Source organism: Malus sylvestris, chromosome 15 (assembly GCF_916048215.2).
Source record: "Malus sylvestris chromosome 15, drMalSylv7.2, whole genome shotgun sequence".
In the NCBI taxonomy this organism is placed as follows: domain Eukaryota; kingdom Viridiplantae; phylum Streptophyta; class Magnoliopsida; order Rosales; family Rosaceae; genus Malus; species Malus sylvestris.
Genome location: NC_062274.1, coordinates 11,606,305 through 11,627,237, shown reverse-complemented (window position 1 = coordinate 11,627,237; position 20,933 = coordinate 11,606,305). Strand labels below are relative to the sequence as shown.

General features: G+C 34.8%; 1 long non-coding RNA gene across 1 annotated transcript; it reads left to right on the top strand.

The window, feature by feature from the left end:
- The first annotated feature begins 12,873 nt into the window (after positions 1 to 12,873).
- On the top strand, positions 12,874 to 17,121 carry LOC126601103 (uncharacterized). Its single transcript, XR_007615683.1, has 2 exons — positions 12,874 to 15,412; positions 16,537 to 17,121. It is a non-coding gene; the product is annotated as an uncharacterized LOC126601103 (long non-coding RNA).
- The last annotated feature ends 3,812 nt before the right edge of the window (positions 17,122 to 20,933 follow it).

Here is a 20,933-nt window from a genome sequence, read left to right as displayed (position 1 = left end):
TAGTAGAGTTTCTTGACACTGAGGTTTGTTTCTTTGGTTGCCTTAAAATTGGATTATTGCCAAGATAAACCACATAACCAATGACTGACCTTCTTGTATTAAAATCAACAACCCAATCAGAATAAGATAATGCAGTTAAATGAATGTCTGTATCAGAAGAAAGTAAGTGATTCCACATTTTGGAGTACCCTGGAGATATATAAGAATTCTTTTAACACAACCAAAATGAGAATATGCTGGAGTTGTAATAAATTGGCAAAGTGAATCAACACCAAATGCTATATCAGGTCTTGTAAAAGTCAAATGCTGGAGTGAACCAACCAAACTTCTATACAATGTAGAATCATACAAAGACTTGCATTCAGTATTCAAAAGTTGATCGTGAGGCTTAAATGGAGTAGTAGCAGGCTTGCAAGACTTAATTCCAGCTTTATGAATGAGATTTTAATTTGACATACTTAGATTGATTTGTTAATCACTATTGTCTCTACAATGAATTTGTAGACGAAGAAAATAGGTAAGTCTACCTATATCATTCAGATCAAACACTCCAGCCAAATCTTGATAATATTCTGAACTTTTGTAGCATTGGATCCAGTAAGGCTTATATCGACAAGACAATGACATCCTAAACATCATTAACTAGACAATGGCATCTTGAACATCATTCTTAGCAAACAAACTTGTATCAAATGCTTATAATCCCAGAATGGGCAATAACTTGTAAATTTTGAATTCCAAGCTCTTAGTGCTTGTTTGAGAATAGGGACTTGACTAACTGGCACACTTAATTGGGTTTAGATGGATCAACAAAACCCTGAGGTTGTTTCATATATACCTTGTCATGCAACTCACCATGCAAGAATGCATTTTTAATGTCTAATTGCCTCAATTCCCCTTTATGTATAACTGGTAAAGACAAAATGAGTCCCACAATGGTATGTCTTACCACTGGACTAAAAGTTTCAGAATAATCAAGACCTTGTTCTTAAGAAAAACCTTGAGCCACGAGTCTACCTTTATTTCTAGATACACTTCAAGCATGATTTTTCTTGATTCTATAAACTCACTTACTACCAATAATGGACCTATAAAGTGGAGGAGGTACCAAATGCCAAGTTTTTTTTTTAGCCTTAAGAGCATTAAACTTTTCATGCATTGCAGTTTACCACTGATTTTTTTATCAATTGCACCAGACTTCATTCGTGTAACCATAGGATGACCAGCCTCAATAGAGGATGGGGAGGAATAGATAGGAAGAAATACCTCTAATTGTGAAGCATTGTGGACATGCAACAGTGATAATGTACCTTGAGAAGATGTTGGAGGAGTAAAAGAGGAAGAACAATTGAGAAGGGAGCTGAGATCTTATGAAGTATTCTCTTAAACACCTCTAACAACTTATTGAGATGAAAATTGAACCAAGTTTGAAGAAGAAGAACCTGTATTTAAATTAACCCCATAACAAGGCAACTGAACAATAATTGGAGCCATACTTGTATTCTGTGACAATACTATTCTTCCATAATATGATCTTACTTGCAACTTAAAAGGAAAAATGTACTCATTATGAATAGTATGTCATGATAAAACCAACTACCTAATTGCAATATCCTAACAAGCAACACCATGTTGAAGCAGTATTAGAAAATATGAAAATAACATAAGAATTCCAATGATAATAATCATAAATAAAATCACAACATCAATTATGTATAAGATTAATATAAACAACTAGGGAGAAAGAAATAGTAACAAACTTGGAGATTGAGGCTTGCATAAATGCAATGTCCTAAAGACAGAATTTCTTCCTTACTCTTGTGCTTGTAGTTCAGCAGACGGTCTCCCAAAATTCAACAATCTATAATCCGAAGTCAAAGCACTTCAATCTTCGGTCTCTGACGAACTTTATATATTCCGTACTCTCAAAATACGACTCAGAATTTGACAAACGAAGAATGAGATAAACAAAGTGATGAAACCCTATTTCTCAAGAGTAAAAATTAACTATAATTTTCTACTTTTTAATGATAATAGTTTCATGGGTTTATATAGAACCTAATTACTACTTATTAAAGAGATGTAACTTTTCATCTATAAATATACATCATCTATCAAGGGAATGCACCTAAACAACATAACATTTCTAAGAAATACGGTTAACACTATTTTTCATTCAATTATTAAATTATATATTACAATATTACATAGTATAATATATAATTTCCAACAATCTCCCACATGAATGAAAATTTAGGAAGAATTTGAGAGTACAGGCGGACAAGAGATGCATCGGGAAAGGTGCCTTTTAGACTTGAACCTACCCTAGTGAATACTTATAGGATTTACTTGGTGACACAGTGGATATGGAAGACCTTGGACTGTTCATCGCAGTAGTAAACCAAGATAAAAAGCAACACACATCACTAATCCTAATATATTACGGTTCATACGGTTGTGTTCATTTTTGTCCTGAACAAATCTCGGATACATGAGAGCTTTAGAGAATTTAGCCATCTCATATTCATAGAAGCGACCCACTTCTACTCTCACATAGGTGACCACTGAGCAAAAATAGTCTGCTATTCCTTTTATTTATAAGATATCACTTTCATTAAGTATAAATATACACCCTAAAACTTTTGCAGACAACACATTTCTCCCACTATAAGAATGAGGTATATAGTATGTTAACTTCTTTGAATCATGCCCAACCAGTTTGCCTATTGAACTTAGACCATGGAATCTCCAATCAACTAAGTTAGGCTTTCGCCCTGCTAATTCATTAGTTATGTTGGTTTTAGCCTCATTCCCCTCGATGATCAACTTACTCTCTAATCAAACTTTTAATAATTGGTACCACTTAAGTTGACTATCTTTAATGGTGTACACAACCCATCTTATGAAATTATATTTCATACGAGAGTAGTTGATTTATAATGTCAAAGTCCTCAACCATACATGTTGGACTTTAGTAAGTAATTTGCTAACACTTGGGCATCCCCCCTACATTTAAGGTATTTAGAAAGGTCTCTAACCTCTTCATACCTTAAAAATAATTTATCATAATATATATTGCTTATTATCTTTTTTATCGTGTAAATTACTCTTTCGCACTTAGACATTGTGCTTTGCTTAATTCGACAAACCATCACAATATTTACATAGGATTATCCTCTAAAATATTTTGAAGCCAGTATGTTTCCCCTCCAAATTTTAAAACAGTATATCAGACTGATTGCATAAGCCATGTTTGCATGCCTTCCAAGGGACAGATCTGCCCAAATAAAGACTTTCAATAACCGTTTCGTATAAGATAACCCAGATTATATGAAAATCTTTAAAATAAAACCATAAAGCATATCTCACAAGTCGTGCAATTCATGCTTTCAAAATAACTTGCCGACACACATAGACGTACTCATGCATATACACACTGGTAACCCTAATCACCCATACAAACTGCCCCCACATTTTTGGTTATGTGATGTATTTGCCCAAAAAGTTTCAATTTTTTTTTTTCTTTCTTTTCAAAAGAAACAAGCGATTGCATAGACACCGATTCCTATTGATAATGCCAAAACATCATCTAACCCCCAGACTAAAATCACAAAGTTGAAATTTTAATTGCATCAATTTTATGCAAATCATCTTAACATAAATGGGCTAGGCTATACATCAAATACAGCACTATAAGTTGCCCAACACCAACACGTTTAAAGTCGCATATTGAATCAACATGCAAACACTGCTCATGCATATATATAGATGAATATATTTTAATTGTATCATGCATTCAGCAATACAATTTGAACGCCAACATTAAAGATACTACCATGTTATTCATCAATAAGCAAATAAAATTCAGTCCCATAAAGACATACCTTTTTTCTGTAGAAAACCATAGTTTCTTCCAATTATGGTTTAGGGTTACGTTTAATGTTCTTAACAACACCATTCTCTCCAGAAGCAAAACCCAGAAAAAAACACATTGTCTGGATCTAGGTTGTAACTTGGTTAACTGTATGGTCTCAGGAAAGGGTATACTGCAATTCTAAAGATATGAAGTGTATATATGACAGATTCTTATTCAAACAACATCTGGTAGGGTGACTTCATTCCCAAATTCTTTTATGGCATCCTATTTAGTAGAAATGCAACATATATACAAGCATAATTCCAAAACAGTAATAGAATATTAGCTTATGTCATCAAGGTAATTGTTGTCTCAATCAAATGTCTATGTTTCCTATCAGCAAGACCATTTTGATGAGGAGTATAAGGATAAAAAAAACATAATGAATAATGCATTTGGACTCTAAAACTTCTAAATCTATTACTCATATATACACCACCACAATCAATTTGAAGACATTTAATTGCATAATTTAATTGAGTTGCAAGAAATGAATGAAAATTGATGAACACTTGAAACACATATGATTTATTAATAATGCGAAAAATTCACAAAAACCTTGAATATTCATTCATGAAGCTTACATAGTACCTAAAATCTTCTAAAAACTTATTAGGAGATGGACCCTAAACATCTTAATGTACTTTTTCAAATAAAACACTAGTTCTAGTTTCTTTTACAAGAAAAGGTTGCCTACACATTTTTCCTGACAAACAAGAAGAACAAATTGAAGGAGAGGCATCCACACTGACAGATTGTTTATAATTCTTAAGTATAACAGATAACCTTCCTCAGATGATGACCAAGCCTCTTGTGCCAAATTGAAACTTTAACAGTTTTTCCTAACAAAGCAACTCGTTTATTAAACTCAGCAAGAAACCTTCTTAGACAACACATTCACATGAATCTCATATAGCTCTCCTCTATTCCTGTCATGGTACAATATCACTCATGTTGCCTTATCCTATATGAAAAACAAAATTTCATCACAAATAAACCAACAGCCATTGTCTTTACAAAGCTTTTTAAGATAAAAGATTGACTATAATAGTTGGAATAATGTGTTTAACGGTTAAACCTTCACCGTTGCCAATAATGATTTATCATCACCATTATATCGAACTGGTTGATTCAAATTGACAAGATTATGTGTCATATGATGAGTCGCTCTAGTATCCAATACCCAAATGTCAGCTGCTAAAACCGCTTGTACAGATTGACCAAACTCTGCTGCAAACATATGAGAAGGAGCTTGAACAGTAAAACCAACAAGTGAAGAAGGTGGAGGTGCACTATGATACCCATTATATGATGAGCCATTATTATTTCTGTTCAAATAATTTGGAGCATTGTGTCTTCTTCTGAAACAAATTTAACACTCAACAACTATTGCAAACTTGAAATTATTAGGGTAAGAACCACCAAAATTATTTCCCCTTCTTCGTCTCATAGTAAAGCCTATAACTGTTAAATGAATCAAAACCATTTCTGTTGGAAGGGTAGTAATTTGAAGAGTTTGAACCATTTCTTCTCTGAGGCTTATTACCATTGCCAAAACAACTAGAACCTCCTTGATATGCTTGATTGTCACCTGAAAAGAACTTTCTTATATGTACCACTAATATCCACTTCTATACTTATATGTATTGTTATCAGAATTTTCACCTTGAACATACATTGTAGCCATGCTTCTAGTCAAAGCAGTAATATCTAGACTCAATAGTTGACTCAACACCTAGCAATTAAGCTTTAAAATCCTTTAAATGAATAAGAGTATCCCTTGCTAGAATAACCAATCATTATCTCTGACATTTTCTCCATCATACACTAATGATCTCTAATAGCCTTCAATCTAGCAAGTACTTATCTAGAGACACATAAGCATATCTTTCTTGTAAACAAGTTCAAGCTTTCATGTGAGGTCTTACATCCAATTACATACTCCATAACATCATCAGATAAGGTTGCAATTAACAAACTCAACAATGCCATATCTTGATGGACCCAAGATTTATAAGTATCAGTAATCTTCTTTGTCACTTCAATTTCAGTATTAATCACAAACTTAGTGGACATTGAGACTTTCTAATATAGAAATAAATAAATAAATCATACTCTCTTAACACATATTCAAACTGATAACTCCACTTTACAAAATTGTCATCTTGTAACTTGACAGTCAGCATCTCCAACAAACTTTCAATCCTTACCAATTTATTAGACATTTTGATCGAGAAATGAAAATTCAAGAATGAACAGTATACAATCAAGAATCAAGCCTTCCAATTATGGATAGCACAAATCCAAGAATCTCAAAAGAATCATTGAATAACAATCAATCTCAAAACATGCTTTGGCGTCCTTTGTAAATAACTTTCTAAGAACAAACAACAATCAATAATTGGCATTGGCCTTATCATTCATCAACAAACAAAGACATAGACTTCATCATATTCAATTAACTGGCATCGGCATTATCATCAAACAACAATAGAAACCTAGATTCAATTATTCACAGAATCACAGATACAAATACAAGCTAAGAAATGCTGAAGATTCCATAATCAAGAACTTCAAGTTGAAATCAACAATCCGCAATTAGCAATAAAAGAAGAATACGTAATTGCTCAGCGAAGAACCCCCAAAAGATCGATGCTCGGCAATTGATACCATCATAACAGTACTCAGAAAATGTAAAAGAACTCAAGAATGAGAAATGATATCAAGAAACCGTAGAGAAGAAGAAAGAGATTTTTGTATTTGCACCAATTCAACAATGTGTACAAATGACCTATGTCCACTCTTTTATACAAACATAACCACATTTCTTACACTCTAAGCCAATCCAACTAACTCTATCCAAGCTAGTAATGACATGGCAATCTCATCTTAATCAAATCCCATCCATACTAGCAATGACATGAATTGGTTGTCGCATTAGCTCTTTTATTTGCGAATGGCACTCCTTATTGGACAATATAAGTCAACATATTATACATGTAAGCAAGAGACAAAACCTAAGTAAAAGGTACTAAAACATAATATACCTACCAGCAAGACACATTAATCTATGATAAAGGTTGATTATAAAAAGAATTTATCATATAGGTAGATAAATACAATTAACCTATGATATAGGTTGGTTATAAAAATTAAAAATGAAATCTATAAATGGGGTTCAAAGCCGGAAGAAGAACATGAAATTAAAAAAAATAAAGAAAAAATTAAAGAGATAATTAGGAAGAAATTTCTTAATATTGGTTAAAAAATTAGACTTTAGATCAAGTTTTCTCTATAAAGTTGTATCTCTTGTCATAACTTGCAATTCTTTTTTCATTAGTGTGAGCTTCTTTTTAGTCGAAGAAAATTGAAAATTAAAAATTGGGGGTGTCATACAATTAAAAAAATTATCCTCCTTAAAAACATGAATAATGTTAGATAAACGACATTTGCAAACCATGTAATATGTAACAAATAAAAATAAACATTAATCAATATTTAAGTAATAATTCAATTATCAATAATCATGTCGCATTTCACTCCCTATATTGAAGACTTTTTGAGATAAAGATGTGAAAAAATATGCAAAAATAATTTTAAATTAATTAAAATATTCAAAAAATGAATTTTTTTTTTTTATTCTATTAATCACTTTTCATCTTCTCTTACCTCTACTTTCTCATTGACATCTTTCTCTCAACTCTTGTTTCTATCTCTCTATCTCTCTTTCTCTCTTTCCTTAATTAGGCTTTAGTTAGAAAACATAAAACAAAAACAAAAACTTTAATGAAGTGAACAAGATAGAAACACCTTCTCCTCTTGAGTCTTGATGGTTTCTATGCCTATGAATGGGAAAGGGAGAGAAATGTGACAATTTTTAATTAATTTCTTCTCCTCTTGATGGTTTCCACAATTCACATCAATGATCCTCACTTTGGAAATTCTGTTGTTAGCTCACAACGACGTCTAAGGTGTCTAGCAAAAACAAATTAAGTAGAAACGTGAAGACAAATGTGACAATGTTTAATTATTGGAGAAATATGTACGCCGATCGAAGAATTACATTTGTACAAAGGTAGAAGAAATTAAATGAACACACAAACACCAATATCCTCTAAATCAATTTGATCTTGAGTATTACATACTAGTGCTGGAAGACGAGTAATATATTATGGACAAGAATGATTCAGATGACAAGAAACTAAAAATTGAAAAATAGCTTCTCTATTATAGACAGGAAGCTTCCTAATTAACATTTTTAATATCTTCCAACTCACGCCCGTAATCAATATGATCAAGCCAGCCTCTGACAGCTCTCTATCTATATCGTCTATGTGACAAGGCCAAATTATGAACCCCATTAGCATTTTCTCTATTTCCAGTGGACATGGACATGTCACCAACTAGAGGAGAAGGAAATTTGGAAGTTGTAGAAACCTGCATGCACAAGGAACCACCCGTCCACGACTGTTTCTTGGGAATGGAAATGTTTCTTTGACACGTACGTATTGGAGCAAACACCAGCCTTGGAGTGAAGAGCACAACTGCAGTGTTTGTGGAACAGCCTTCCCTTAATTTCGGTATCTTGCATTGACAAGCTTCCTTCAAACACACACTGGAACACATTTCGGCAACTCTTGCGCTAGACATTCTCTTCAGTTGAATTGAATCCCTTGTACTAATTTGTGTTTAAGCTTAAGGCTGTGAGAAGAAGAGTAGGCTGCGTAGCTAAGTGTGTTGTGTACTTGTGTTTGAGAGTGTTAAAACTTTTGCATGGCTTCTAAAACATTTATATACAAGAAGGGATCAGTGTATGCTAAAAATTATAAATTAGGTGTGGGGAAATCAAGAAAAATAAAATCTGTGCTATTTTTCCAACGTACTCTTGTTGAACTCGACAGAATTTTAGTTATGGGATTCTTGCCAAAGTGGAAAGCAAAGAAAGACAAGCGTTTGTTTCTAGGGAAAATTCAGCTTTGTGAGGAGGGGCATAGTTTTAACTGGAAAATTCAGCTTTCCATTTAATTAGAGAAAAAAAAGATACAGGTTTGTAGTCTCGACTTGGCATTTTGTTTAGTGTACAAAGTATTAGTTAGTGGGAGGTTTCGGGCTTTGAGCATAGGTTGAACCGCAAGACGTTATTAACCAAACTAATTAGAACTTAGAAAGGTTTGTTCTTTTGATTTGAATATTAGAAATGCTTGACGGCCAAATCTAGGTAGTTAACTAACTAATCAACAAAGGTCTGAGTCAGGCATCAGTTTTGATTTCGTTGTACAAGTAATTAACGACCTACAACTTGGAGTCATGCCATCACTATCCGTCATACAAATTTAATTTTGTGGTTTTTATTATTATATTAGGTTTCCATTGATAAACCAAATATTCAGGATCGTTCTCCACGTCAGAAATGCATGGTAAAGGACTCTCCAAGTCAGCTACACAAGTTGGATACTCTTCAAACTCTTCAACAGATAGAAAGGAATCACAATCCTTCCTTATCTAAAACTCCTGTGTAACTTAGTTTTGAATTTCAAATGTAATCAGATGATATGTTTATATTGCAACCAACCTCATCTTGTAATCTCTATATAATGAAGTCCATACCTCACTCATAATTAATTGAGTTGAGTTTATGCAATCAGTATTTACAACCCTAGCTTAAAGTCTTTCATGGTATCACAGAGCTAAAGTCTAATGACAGAATTTTTTTTACCCTCTCCCATGGCGTCTCAATCCTCCTCTTCCATTCCCCTACCAAATGTCTCCAATTTTCTCACCATCAAACTTGATCGTATCAACTACCCATTGTGGCAAGCCCAAATGCTCCCTCTCCTCCGTAGTCGAAATTTTGTTTCCTTTGTCGAGGGAACCAGTAAGTGTCCTTCACCATTCCTGACAGATGTGGATGGCAACATCACTGACAAAGTCAACCCCGACTTTGACACCTGGATACAACAGGATGCCACCGTCATGTCTTGGATCAACTCTTCCATTCACCCCACCATACTTGCTGCTTTAATTGGGAAAACAAGCTCTCATTCTGCCTGGACAACATTACGTGATCGATATGCTTCTCAGTCAACCAGTCGTCTTCTCCAGCTTCATAGTGAGTTGATGAATACTCACAGAGGTGATTCTTCCATTTCCGAATTTTTGGATAAAATTAATTGTCTCACAGATACCCTCTCTCTCTCTGGTGCTCCTATTTCAGACTCCGACATTGTCCCCATCATTCTCAACAACGTCGGCCCTGCCTATGAAAGCACTGTTGCATCAGCCCAAGCTTGTGATGAGGCTATTACCTATAGTGCTTTAGAAGCACTTCTCCTTGGAGCTGAAAGACGACAAAAATGCATTCTACATTTGGTACTGACAGCGGCCTCACTGCTCTTGCAGCGGTTCGCAATGGAGGTCGTACACCTACTGTTTTTCACGGACGAGGATCCTCTACTGGGTTCCACGGTCGTAGTAATTTCAATAATGGTCGTGGCTCTTCAAATAGACATTGCAACTCTCCTTTTTCTCACCAACCTCAACACAATGGGTCTCACTCTTACCAAGGGTCCCACTCTCGCCACAATGATGGGATTCTCGGCCCCGCTCACTCCCAAGGTAATTTCACTTCTGGACGGATTCAATGTCAAATCTGTAGTCATCATGGTCATTCTGCGATCGATTGTTTCAACCGCCTAAACATGTCCTATGAGGGACGCGTCCCTGCCCCACGACTACAAGCTTTTGCTGCTACTGTACCTCCTGCTTCTACAACAGCACCTACCATACATGAGTGGTTGTTTGACTCAGGGGCAAATGCTCACATCACCAATAATCCTGCTACTGTTTCACATCCTCGTCCTTATAATGGCACGGACCAAGTCAATGGAGTTGTTGGTGGAACAAGTTTAACAATTTCACACATAGGCAACACTTGCATTCGTACACCTAAATCCACTTTTACATTACCCAATACACTACTGTGCCCAAATGCATCAACCAATGTTATTTCCATCCATTGCTTTACAAATGATAATAACTGCTCTCTAACCTTATATCCCAACTCATACTCTATTCAGGAACTTCACATGGGGAGGATGCTTTTCCAAGGCCCAAGTAGAAATGGATTCTACCCCTTTTCTGGTGTTTCATCTTCAAATAAAGGTGTGTCTACATTTTTAGGTACTAGGGTGTCCAATTCAATTTGGCACTCTAGGTTAGGTCATCCATCTTCTCAAATTTTGCAAAGTTTAGTTTCTAGGAATAAATTGCCCATTAAGGGAATGGGAAGGGCACCCAAACAGGAGGGCAGACAATCTGCCTCCCAGTTTTCGTTATACAAGTAAACGATATAGTAATCACTCACATGGAAAAGTAACGATTTGATAAGTTAGTTTGCATCAATCAGAGTTGAGAGGGTGCATCTTTAGGTTTAACTACAATTCTATTTGTCGAATTTTTGCCGATGGTTTGCATCTCAATCTATGATTCATGATTCCATGGTTATTATTTAGCATCAAGTCCCGGAGAAAACCTTGAATTGGTTAGAAAATTTGGTTAAAAATATAATTGGCTCCTATTCGCTGGGGTCGTTCTCTCCCTAGGTGTTTACTCGTTCTCTCTTTTCGGTCGAAAGATCCGATATCGTTGTCCAATATAGTAACTACAATTACAGCTTCGTACAAGATCCAACTGAGAATAAAATTTTCTAAATGCAGGAGTACCGGCATGTACTTGTGCTTCGCATATAAATTCTGGTGTTGTCTGGTTCGCTCATACCGCCATGTACTTGTGCTTTCACTCGTCTGCTTTAGATGAACAAACTCCTCGTACTCTCTTGAATTGTTGGGAGTGATAAAAAAAGTACATAATCTAGCAACAGTTTTGCCTTCTATTTTATATGCAAGCTGCGTGCTTTTGTAGTGGAGGAAATTACTTAAATTGGGAAGGGTAATGCTAGGGTAACCAAATTAATTTGTATGTCTTGCAATTTAACTTTTTATTATCGTAGGCTGATTTTTGTCGAAAGAAAATTATAAACTGTAAAATTCCATTGGAAAATATAGTTATGTCATAAAATTAAAAATTTGTCCTTCTCATATTAAAAATGTAGTTATAAGCGGTAGATTACTCTAGTGGTTAGGGTCCTTTTCTTCAACCCACTAAAACTGAATCTCAGGTTCAAATCCTCTCATTCCCCTTAGTGTAGTTTAAAGTAGAAATACCACTAGTATTCAAATGTAAAACTCACAAAGAAGTTCATAGCTCGTGCACTCACAATGTGCGAGATGGTCGCATTTTTCACCAGGCCCCCTCCGTTGAAGACATTTTCAGAGAGAAAAATGCAGAAGAATATGTAGAATGATTTAATAAAAATTCAAAAATTCAAGAATTATTTGCCTAATATTCTATTGATCAACTTTCGTTTTCTCTATTTGTTTTCATTGATATCTTCTCTTAACTCTTGTTTCTATCTCTCCTCTCTTTCCTTTGGCTTTAATTAGAAAATATAAAACAAACATAAAAAACTCCATCGAAAGTGATCAAGTGAAACCACCTTACTCCTCTTGCTGGTATCTATTGCCTAACTGTAATCATTAAACTATAAAATATTTGACAAAAAGAAAGAAAAGAAAAAGAAACTCTTTATCTTGTTCTTCTTTAATTTGCCTCTTTTTGCATACAGAATTATCAATACCATTTTGTCCTTACCTACCTAAGAAAATGGAGGCTTTTTCTTGGCCTATGTAAAACTAATATAGGATCTTCACTTGGAAATTTTCTGCAATGAAGCGAAACGAAAACATTTATTTGGCTCATCAAATACTAATGTCTTGCAAGGTATCTACGAAAAGTGAAAAAAAAAAAAAAAAGTACTTGAGCGGTGGTTCTGAAAGGATGTTTTACAAAATATAGATGAGAAATGTGACACTGTTTAGTTACACGAGAAATATGTACTTTCAAGAATTTACATTTGTAGAAGAAATTAAATGAACCCCCAAGCGCCATTCCTCAAAATCAATTTGAACTTGAGTAGTACGTACTAGTGCTGGAGTACTATAGGATATATAAGTTTACAGAAACTAACAATTAAAATTGCTTCTCATATCCTAACCTTTTTAATTTCTTCTAACTAACCCGAAATCTGTTGGAAATTCAAATAAAAAAGCCATGTGATGTCTAACTGTCTATCCATGTGATGCTAGCTTTTCTTTCCAGGTTGTTTCCAGCAAATATAAACATCATTGCTCCCTCCATCTGTTAACCGAAAGCTGATTACAAGACAGCAGTGTGCTGCCATGTGATGTGCTAGCCGAAACTGTGTTGATTGCAAGTTGGAAAGATAGCTGCATATGTGTGCTAGACTGTCCAAAGTTCATATGATCTGTTTGTGTGTGCTGTTGTGTTTATTTTATTAAAAGCACTTAAGTGGTCCTTCTTTTCTGCTTGTATAAATAAGCCTCCCGTAAGGCTTTAGGTATTGTCTCTGATTTGTCATTCCATTTCAGAAGTGTGTTTGCAAACTCTTTTAAATATATCAAAGTGCATTGTTTGCCGAAGCTTGTAGCTTCCCTCCTTTCTCTATTTCTTTGTCCAATTTTTATTGAGAGTGCAAAGTGAGAGGTGTGATAGAGTTTGTAAACTTATCACCCACATATTTTGGTATTGAGTTAGTAAACTTTTTTGAATACCAACAAAATCATCGTGTGATCAATCTAGCCTCTGAAAACCTTCAACTATTGCCTATGTGACAAGGCCGTGTTATGAGCCCCAACCACACTTTCGCTGTTCCCAGAGGATGTGGATGTGACGAGAGCAGAAGAGAATTTGGGAGTTGTTGCAGTAGCCTGTATCCATAAGGAACGATCGGTCCATGACCGTTTCTTTGCGAAGGAAAGGTTCCACTGACAAGTGTTGGAGCAAACACCAGACTTGGAGTGGAGAGCGCAACTGCAGTTCTTATGGTATGGTCTTCGCTCAATTTCGGTGTTTCTCATTGACAGGCTTCCTTCAAACACAGACAGAAACATCATTCCGGCAACTCCTGTGCTAAACATCCTCTTCAATGTGAATTGAATCTCTTGTGCTAAATAACGTGAAAGGCTGTGAGTGGTGTATGCCGAGGAGCTGATTAAGTGTTTGTGTATGACTTGTGTTATATATGTTTGAGTGTGTTGAAAATTCTGCATGCTTTCTGAAACATTTATATACAAGAGGGAATCAATGTGTGATAAATTTTTGAGGGGGAAATCAAGCAAAATATTTGTGCTATTGCACGTACGTACTCTTGTTGAGCACGACAAAAGTTAGGTATGGGATTCTTCCCAAAGTGGAGAGAAAAATGAGACAAAAAATTTTTTTCTAGGGCTATTTTGATTCAACTTTGTTTAGTGCCCTAGTTTTTCTAAACATAGAGAGATCGACAAAAGACTAAGAGAAGCGTTCGACTTGGCTTTCCATTTCGTGGCTTGGCTTTTGAATCCAAGTACTAATTAGTTTAGTCTGAGGCTGTTAGCATGCATTGATTCAACAAGGCGTTATTTACCTAACTAGTGAGAAAAGGCTGCACATTGTATTATTAGGCCTTGTTTGGCGATTGATTCCATGCAAATACTGACATGTAGGTCTCATTCAAGCATCAGCTTTCGTTATACAAGTAAATGATATAGTAATCACTCACATGGAAACGTAACGGTTTGATATTATTATATTAGTTTGCACCAATTAGAGTTGAGAGGGTGCATCTTTAGTTTTTCTGTTTGTCGAATTTTTGTCGATAGTTTGCATATCAGTCTTTGATTCCATGGTCATTATTTAGCATCAAGTCCTAGAGAAAACCTTGAATTGGTTAGAAATTTTGATTAAAAATATAATTGGCTCCTATTGGCTGGGGTCGTTCTCTCCCTAGGTGTTTACTCGATATCTCTTTTCGGTCGAAAGATCCGATGTCGTTATCCATTATACTAACTACAGTTTCAGCTTCGTACAAGATCCAACCGAGAATAAAATTTTCTACTTTAGATGAACAAACTCCTCGTATGATTCGGGTTCATGTTACATCACTCTCTTGAATTGTTGGGAGTGATAAAAAAAATTACATAATCTTGCAATAGTTTTGCCTTCTATTTTATGCAAGCTACGTGCTTTTGTAGTGGAAGAGATTACTGAAATTTGGAAGGATAATGCTAGAGTGATTAAATTTTTAAATCAAAGTTTGTTAACAAAATCATGTGGTTGTTTATGATTTGATTATTAATTAAATGTCAATTAATGTGCTTATTTTTTATTGGTAACATATCATTTGGTTTCAAAATTTAGTCTTCCTAATATTATTCAACTGGGAAATATTACACACTGCTGCAGGAAATGCAGATTATTGAACAGAACATCATTTTCTCACTTAGTATTGAGACGGAGTGAGAGATGCTTGTATTGTCTGACTCCATTGAAGAATTTTTTGGTGCGAAACTGCGAATAATAAATATACAAATCCTTTTGGTAAGAAAAATTAAAGATATTTGAAACATTCTTTTTTTATTATTATTCTTTCATCTTCTGTTACCTTTGTTTTCCTTTCTTTGGCATCTTCTCTTAACAACTCTACTCTCTATCTCTTTCTCTCTGTTAGTTAGGAAACATAAAACAAAAAATAAATCAATAAAACAAAAAATAAATCAAAATGTTCTAGAGAAACTGCCTTCTCCTCTTGAAGGTATCTATTAGAATGCTACAGCTTCAATTTGACACCATCGGTCGTCTGTATAGCAGTCACCAATTCTTCTCCATATATTCAACTAAAAGTAATTTAAAAATAAAAGAAAATTAATCGAGTTTTTCGATCTCCTCGTTTTGCCTTATTGTGTATAAAACCAGAGAATCATGCACCTTGTCCACACATACATTTTCGGCTTTTTAGCTAAAAGGGTTCTTGTTATTTGCATAACTCATCACTTTGATTCTTGAGATTTGAAATCAATAGAAGTAGTTCCTAAGTCTATCCACCATCAATCATTTTGATCATTCCAAGAAAAATCTTCATTAAATAAGGTTAAAATGACAAAAATAACCTTAATTATGATTTGACAAAATTTGAGGGTATTTTTAAAAATATGTAGCCTTATTTAATGGAGATTTTTCATGGAATGACCAAAACGACTGATTGTAAACAAATTTAGGGACTACCCCTATTGATTTCAGACCAAAGTAAGGAGTTATGTAAATCTCATGGATCATTTTGGCTAAAAATCCTTCATTTTCTTAAATGACCTATGAAATTTACTGCATATAAATGCAATTATGAACTCTGGACGTTTTGTTGCTGTGTAATAGCTTCAGTTGCATTATGCAAAGGCGACACTGTTTCATTACAAGAGGAATATGTACACTGTCGAATTTAAACTAACACGAACACTAATTCCTCAAAATCAATTTGATCTTGAGTACTAATTAAGGTCATGAGAAACTAAAAGTTTAAATTGCTTCTCACTTCCTAATTAACATTTGAACTTCTTCTGACTCACCCGTAATCATCGAATGAGCAAGCTAACCTTTTCAATTCTCTATGTATCTTCTGTGTGACAATGTCGAATTAGGAACCACATTCATACTTTCTCTGTTGCCAGTGTGACATGGACATGTAACCGACTAGATGACGAGAGAATTTAGATGTTGCTGCTGCCATCATTGACAGGGAACTATCGCTCCAAGACTGTTTCTTGGGAAAGGAAATGTTCCTTTGACAAGCATTGGGGCAACCACTGGCGTCGGCCTTGGAATGCAAAGCACAACTGCAGTTCTTATGGTATGGCCTTCGCCCAATCTCGGTGTCTTGCATTGAAAGGCTTCCTTCAAACACACACTGAAACATCATTCCGGCAACTCCTGCACTAGACATTGTTGATCTTGAATTGAATCTCTTGTATTAATTTGTGTATAAGGCTTCTAGAAGAAGAGTGGTCTGAATAGCCAAATGTGTTTGCGTATGGATGTATGTTGTGTTTGCGTGTGTTGAAACATTTGCATTGTTTCTAAAAATTTATATAGAAGAGGGAATTAATGTATGATAAAAATTATAAATCTGTTGTGGGGGAAAACGAGAAAAATATTTGTGCTATTGTTCCGACGTAATCTTGTTGAACTCGAGAGAAGTTTAGTAATCGGATTATTGCCAAAGTGGAAATGAAAAGAAAGACAAGCGATTGTATCAAGGGCGCAGTTCAACTTTTTAACAGCTTTCCACACAAACAGAGAGACAAAAACAAGAGAAGTAGTCGACTTGGCTCTTTATTTTCGTGGCTTGGCTTCCGTATCGACGTATTGATTAGTTATGTTTTGGGGTGTTAACTAGCATAGATTAATCCGGAGAAACGTTATATAATTTAGCTAACTACTTTGCTCATTTTATAATTAGGTTTCATTGGCGGTTAGTTCTATGTAAATAACTAACAAAGGTCTCACTCAAGCATCACTTTTCGTTATACAAGCAAGAAAAATGACGTATTAATCACTCATACGGAGACTTACATATCGATTTGTGATTTGATTATTAAATTTAGCTTTAGTTTTAACTACAATTGTTTCTGTCAAATATAATGCATTTTTGCTTATTCTTTCCATGTCTATCTAGCACATAAAAATACATAGATCTGAAATACGAGGACTGCAAAGTGGTTCATACAACTGATATAACTTCCCCGTTAATTTTTCGTTAAGAGCAAGTCCACCCCTAAGGACTTTGCGCCAGCACCCAGCGCATTTATCCACTCAAATGCACAGTAATAGACTGGAGTGAACAGTAATAGGCCAAGGCATCTCCACCCCTAAAAAAATGCGCTGGCACCCAGCGCATTTTTTTGGTGTGTTTTTTTTTTTTAAGTTTATTTCAGATAAGATTTTTAACCAATTTCAGATAAAATTTCAAATAAACTTAAAAAAAATACACACTAAAATAAAATTACATACTCATCAAATAAACTATAAAAAAAAAAAACACACTAAAATGAAATTACATAAACTCATCAAATACACTTTATTCTTCAACCACAAGTTTTTTGGTATTTTTTTTTCACACAAAAAGTATATGAAAGCTTTGGTAGAAAGTGTAGAAAATATTGAAATGTGGTGTAAGGTGGAAGATGAGAGTTAGGTATTTATAGAAAAAATAAATAATTTTTTTTTAAATTTTATGTATTTTTTAATATTTTTTCTGTATGTTTTAATAAATTTTAATTAGTTAATTAACGTGGACCGTTGATCTGTGATCGGACGGTATATTTTAAAAGTAAAATTTAATTTTTTTTTACCGTTGGAAATCCAACGGTCTAGAAAAACTAGCCGTTGGAAATCCAACGGATATAAGCATGCCACGTCGCTGATGGGATCCGGAGCACAAGTGGGCTGACAGCCCTGTCGGCTACTCGCGGCCGCGCCTGCGTGAAGCGCACGCGCCAGGCAAACTGCCCAGCTTCTTGCTCAGTCTGTTTTGGGCTGGTCCATTGCCCAGCTCGGGCTGGGTACCAGTCAAAATGAGGGGTGGAGTTGGTTGACAGGGTGCTGGCCCTGTTTTTGTGCTGGGTCCTGGGCAAAATCCACTGGGGTGGAATTGCTCTAAGGATGACTTTGGAATTTGATGTCTTTGTCCAGTATCGCTAGAGGTCCGTCCAAGATACAACTGATTTTAAAAAATTATAAATGCAAGATACTGCATCTAATTGTGTTTGCACAGATTTTCGTTCCCTTTGACCAACTGATTCTATATTTTTGAACACCCTAATAAGCTAGCTTTCACTTGTCTGCACTTCCGTCGTACAAATTTGGTTTTCATGTTATATCTTGTCAGTCTCCTGACTAGTCAGCCGGGGTGATCAGAAAAGCATAATCTTGCAATTATTTTTATTTCTTTTGTCTGCTAGTCCTGATATCAGAAATTAGGCTGTTGGCAATGCCGACGACATAGAAGAATTGCAGCAGCAAAGTTGTACTCAGAGAAAAGACCAACTGAAAAACATTATTCTCTTTCAAAAACAAGGTGAAACTCACAAAATTTTGTGGATCCTACATCATAATGTAAGAGATGACTTGTCTCAGTCTCCGTTGAAGACTTTTTCGAGCAAAAGATGGAAACAATGTACAAAGCGAGTGAAAATTGAACTCTTTTAAAAATTATTTTATTTTATTAACTCTTCATCTCCTCCTTCTCTGTTACTTTCATTGGCATCTTCTCTTAACTCTTGTTTTCATCTCTCTTCTTTCTCTTCTCTTGTCGAACTCGAGACAAGTTTAGTAACGGGTTTCTTGACAAAGAGGAAAGGAGACCAAGATAAACGTTTCTTTCTAGGGCTATTTTAATTCAACTTGTACAAGGGCCCTAGTTTTTCCACACAAAAAGTGAGACAAAAACAAGAGAAGCATTCGACTCGGCTTTTTGGTCTGTGGCTTGGCTTCGGTATCTAAGTACTAATTAGTATAGTCTGAGGATGTTAGCATAGATTGATTCAACAAGGCGTTATTTACCTAACTAGGTATAAAAGGCTGCTCATTTTATCATTAGGCATTTCTTGGCGATTGATTCTATGCAAATAACTAACAAGGTCTCATGTGAGCATCGGTTTTCCGTTATACACGTTAACAACCTGCTAATCACTCACGTCAGAACCTAATATAATATGGTTTTGTACTTTCATCAATATTATTATATCAGTTTAGCAAATCAGTTAGAATTGAGACCATGGATCTTTAGTTTTTACTACAATTTTGTTTATCAAGTAAAGTGCTGTCTTGCATTGCATATTTGCTTACTCTTTCCCTGGTCATTTAGCATAAAGTTCATGAGGAACTATGAACTGGTTGGAAACTTTGATTTAAACTTTGGCATTGTGTACTTTTTGTAAAACCATTTTGTGAATGGCAATGAATTATGCCGAGAATTATTGAGAGAATAGTTGACTTTGCATACAAGTTAATGAAATATCTAGGACTCTCGGTGCCTTAAGGAAATAAATATATTGGAGTCCTAATTACATGCAATCAATTAAGGGCCTTTATTAAGTAAATACAAGGAATGAGAGTCATGATGGGACTTAATCTTATTGAAGAGATAGAGATTATCACTCTTACTGATAATAGGCTGGTTTGAGTGAAACCCTAATATGATAATGTGAGGATATACATTTATATATCAGCTGAATAAATCCCTACTTCTACACAATTAGATTCTCAAAACTAAACCCTATTCAATAGTAGAGATCGTTGATGTGTGCTGGAAGTAGAAGACTACTTTTGTTATTCATTCAATGGCGACTCCATTAGGTAAGTCATCCTTGCAACTAATGTGATGCTATGATTTGGTTGTTACTGACCTGTTTGTTCATGTTGGTAATCCTAACACTGCATTGGTAATGTTATTTGCTTAATTCTTATGTAATTCTTACACTTTTTGCACATAAAACTACACGTGTAAATAATTATGACATCAAGGTTGAGTTTTGATTGAATTTGATGTCTTTGTCCAGATTTCAGTTGTCCATGTACTTTTGTACCGGTGTTTTGCTCAGGTTTCAATTTTCCTTTTATGTTTCCCAGCAATCTTTTAATTATTTTTTCACCCTCTTTCTCCCTCTCTTCTTGCGTTAGGAAACATATAAGTATAAAACAAAAATAAAAACCTTATCAAAGTGATCAAGATCTTGATGATATCTATAAGATTAATGTTGTTCTCCAACATCAGTTGCCACCATCAATCGTTTTTGTACTGTAGTTAGCAATTTATGTCCATTAATTAAAATATTTGAAAACAGAACAGAAAAATAGAAGAGAAAAGGAAACTAGATTTCCTACATAGAACTGGAGAAATTAATAACTCACTCCTACCTTGTTTGTCTATACATTCATTTTCCTAAATTGTCTATGAAATAACTCTATGCTTTTTTGTCGAAAATGTGACACTAGGGACTCTAGAAAATCTTAAATGAAAACACAGTGTATTGTAGAACTGGAGAATCAATAGTAATGAAAAAAAAAC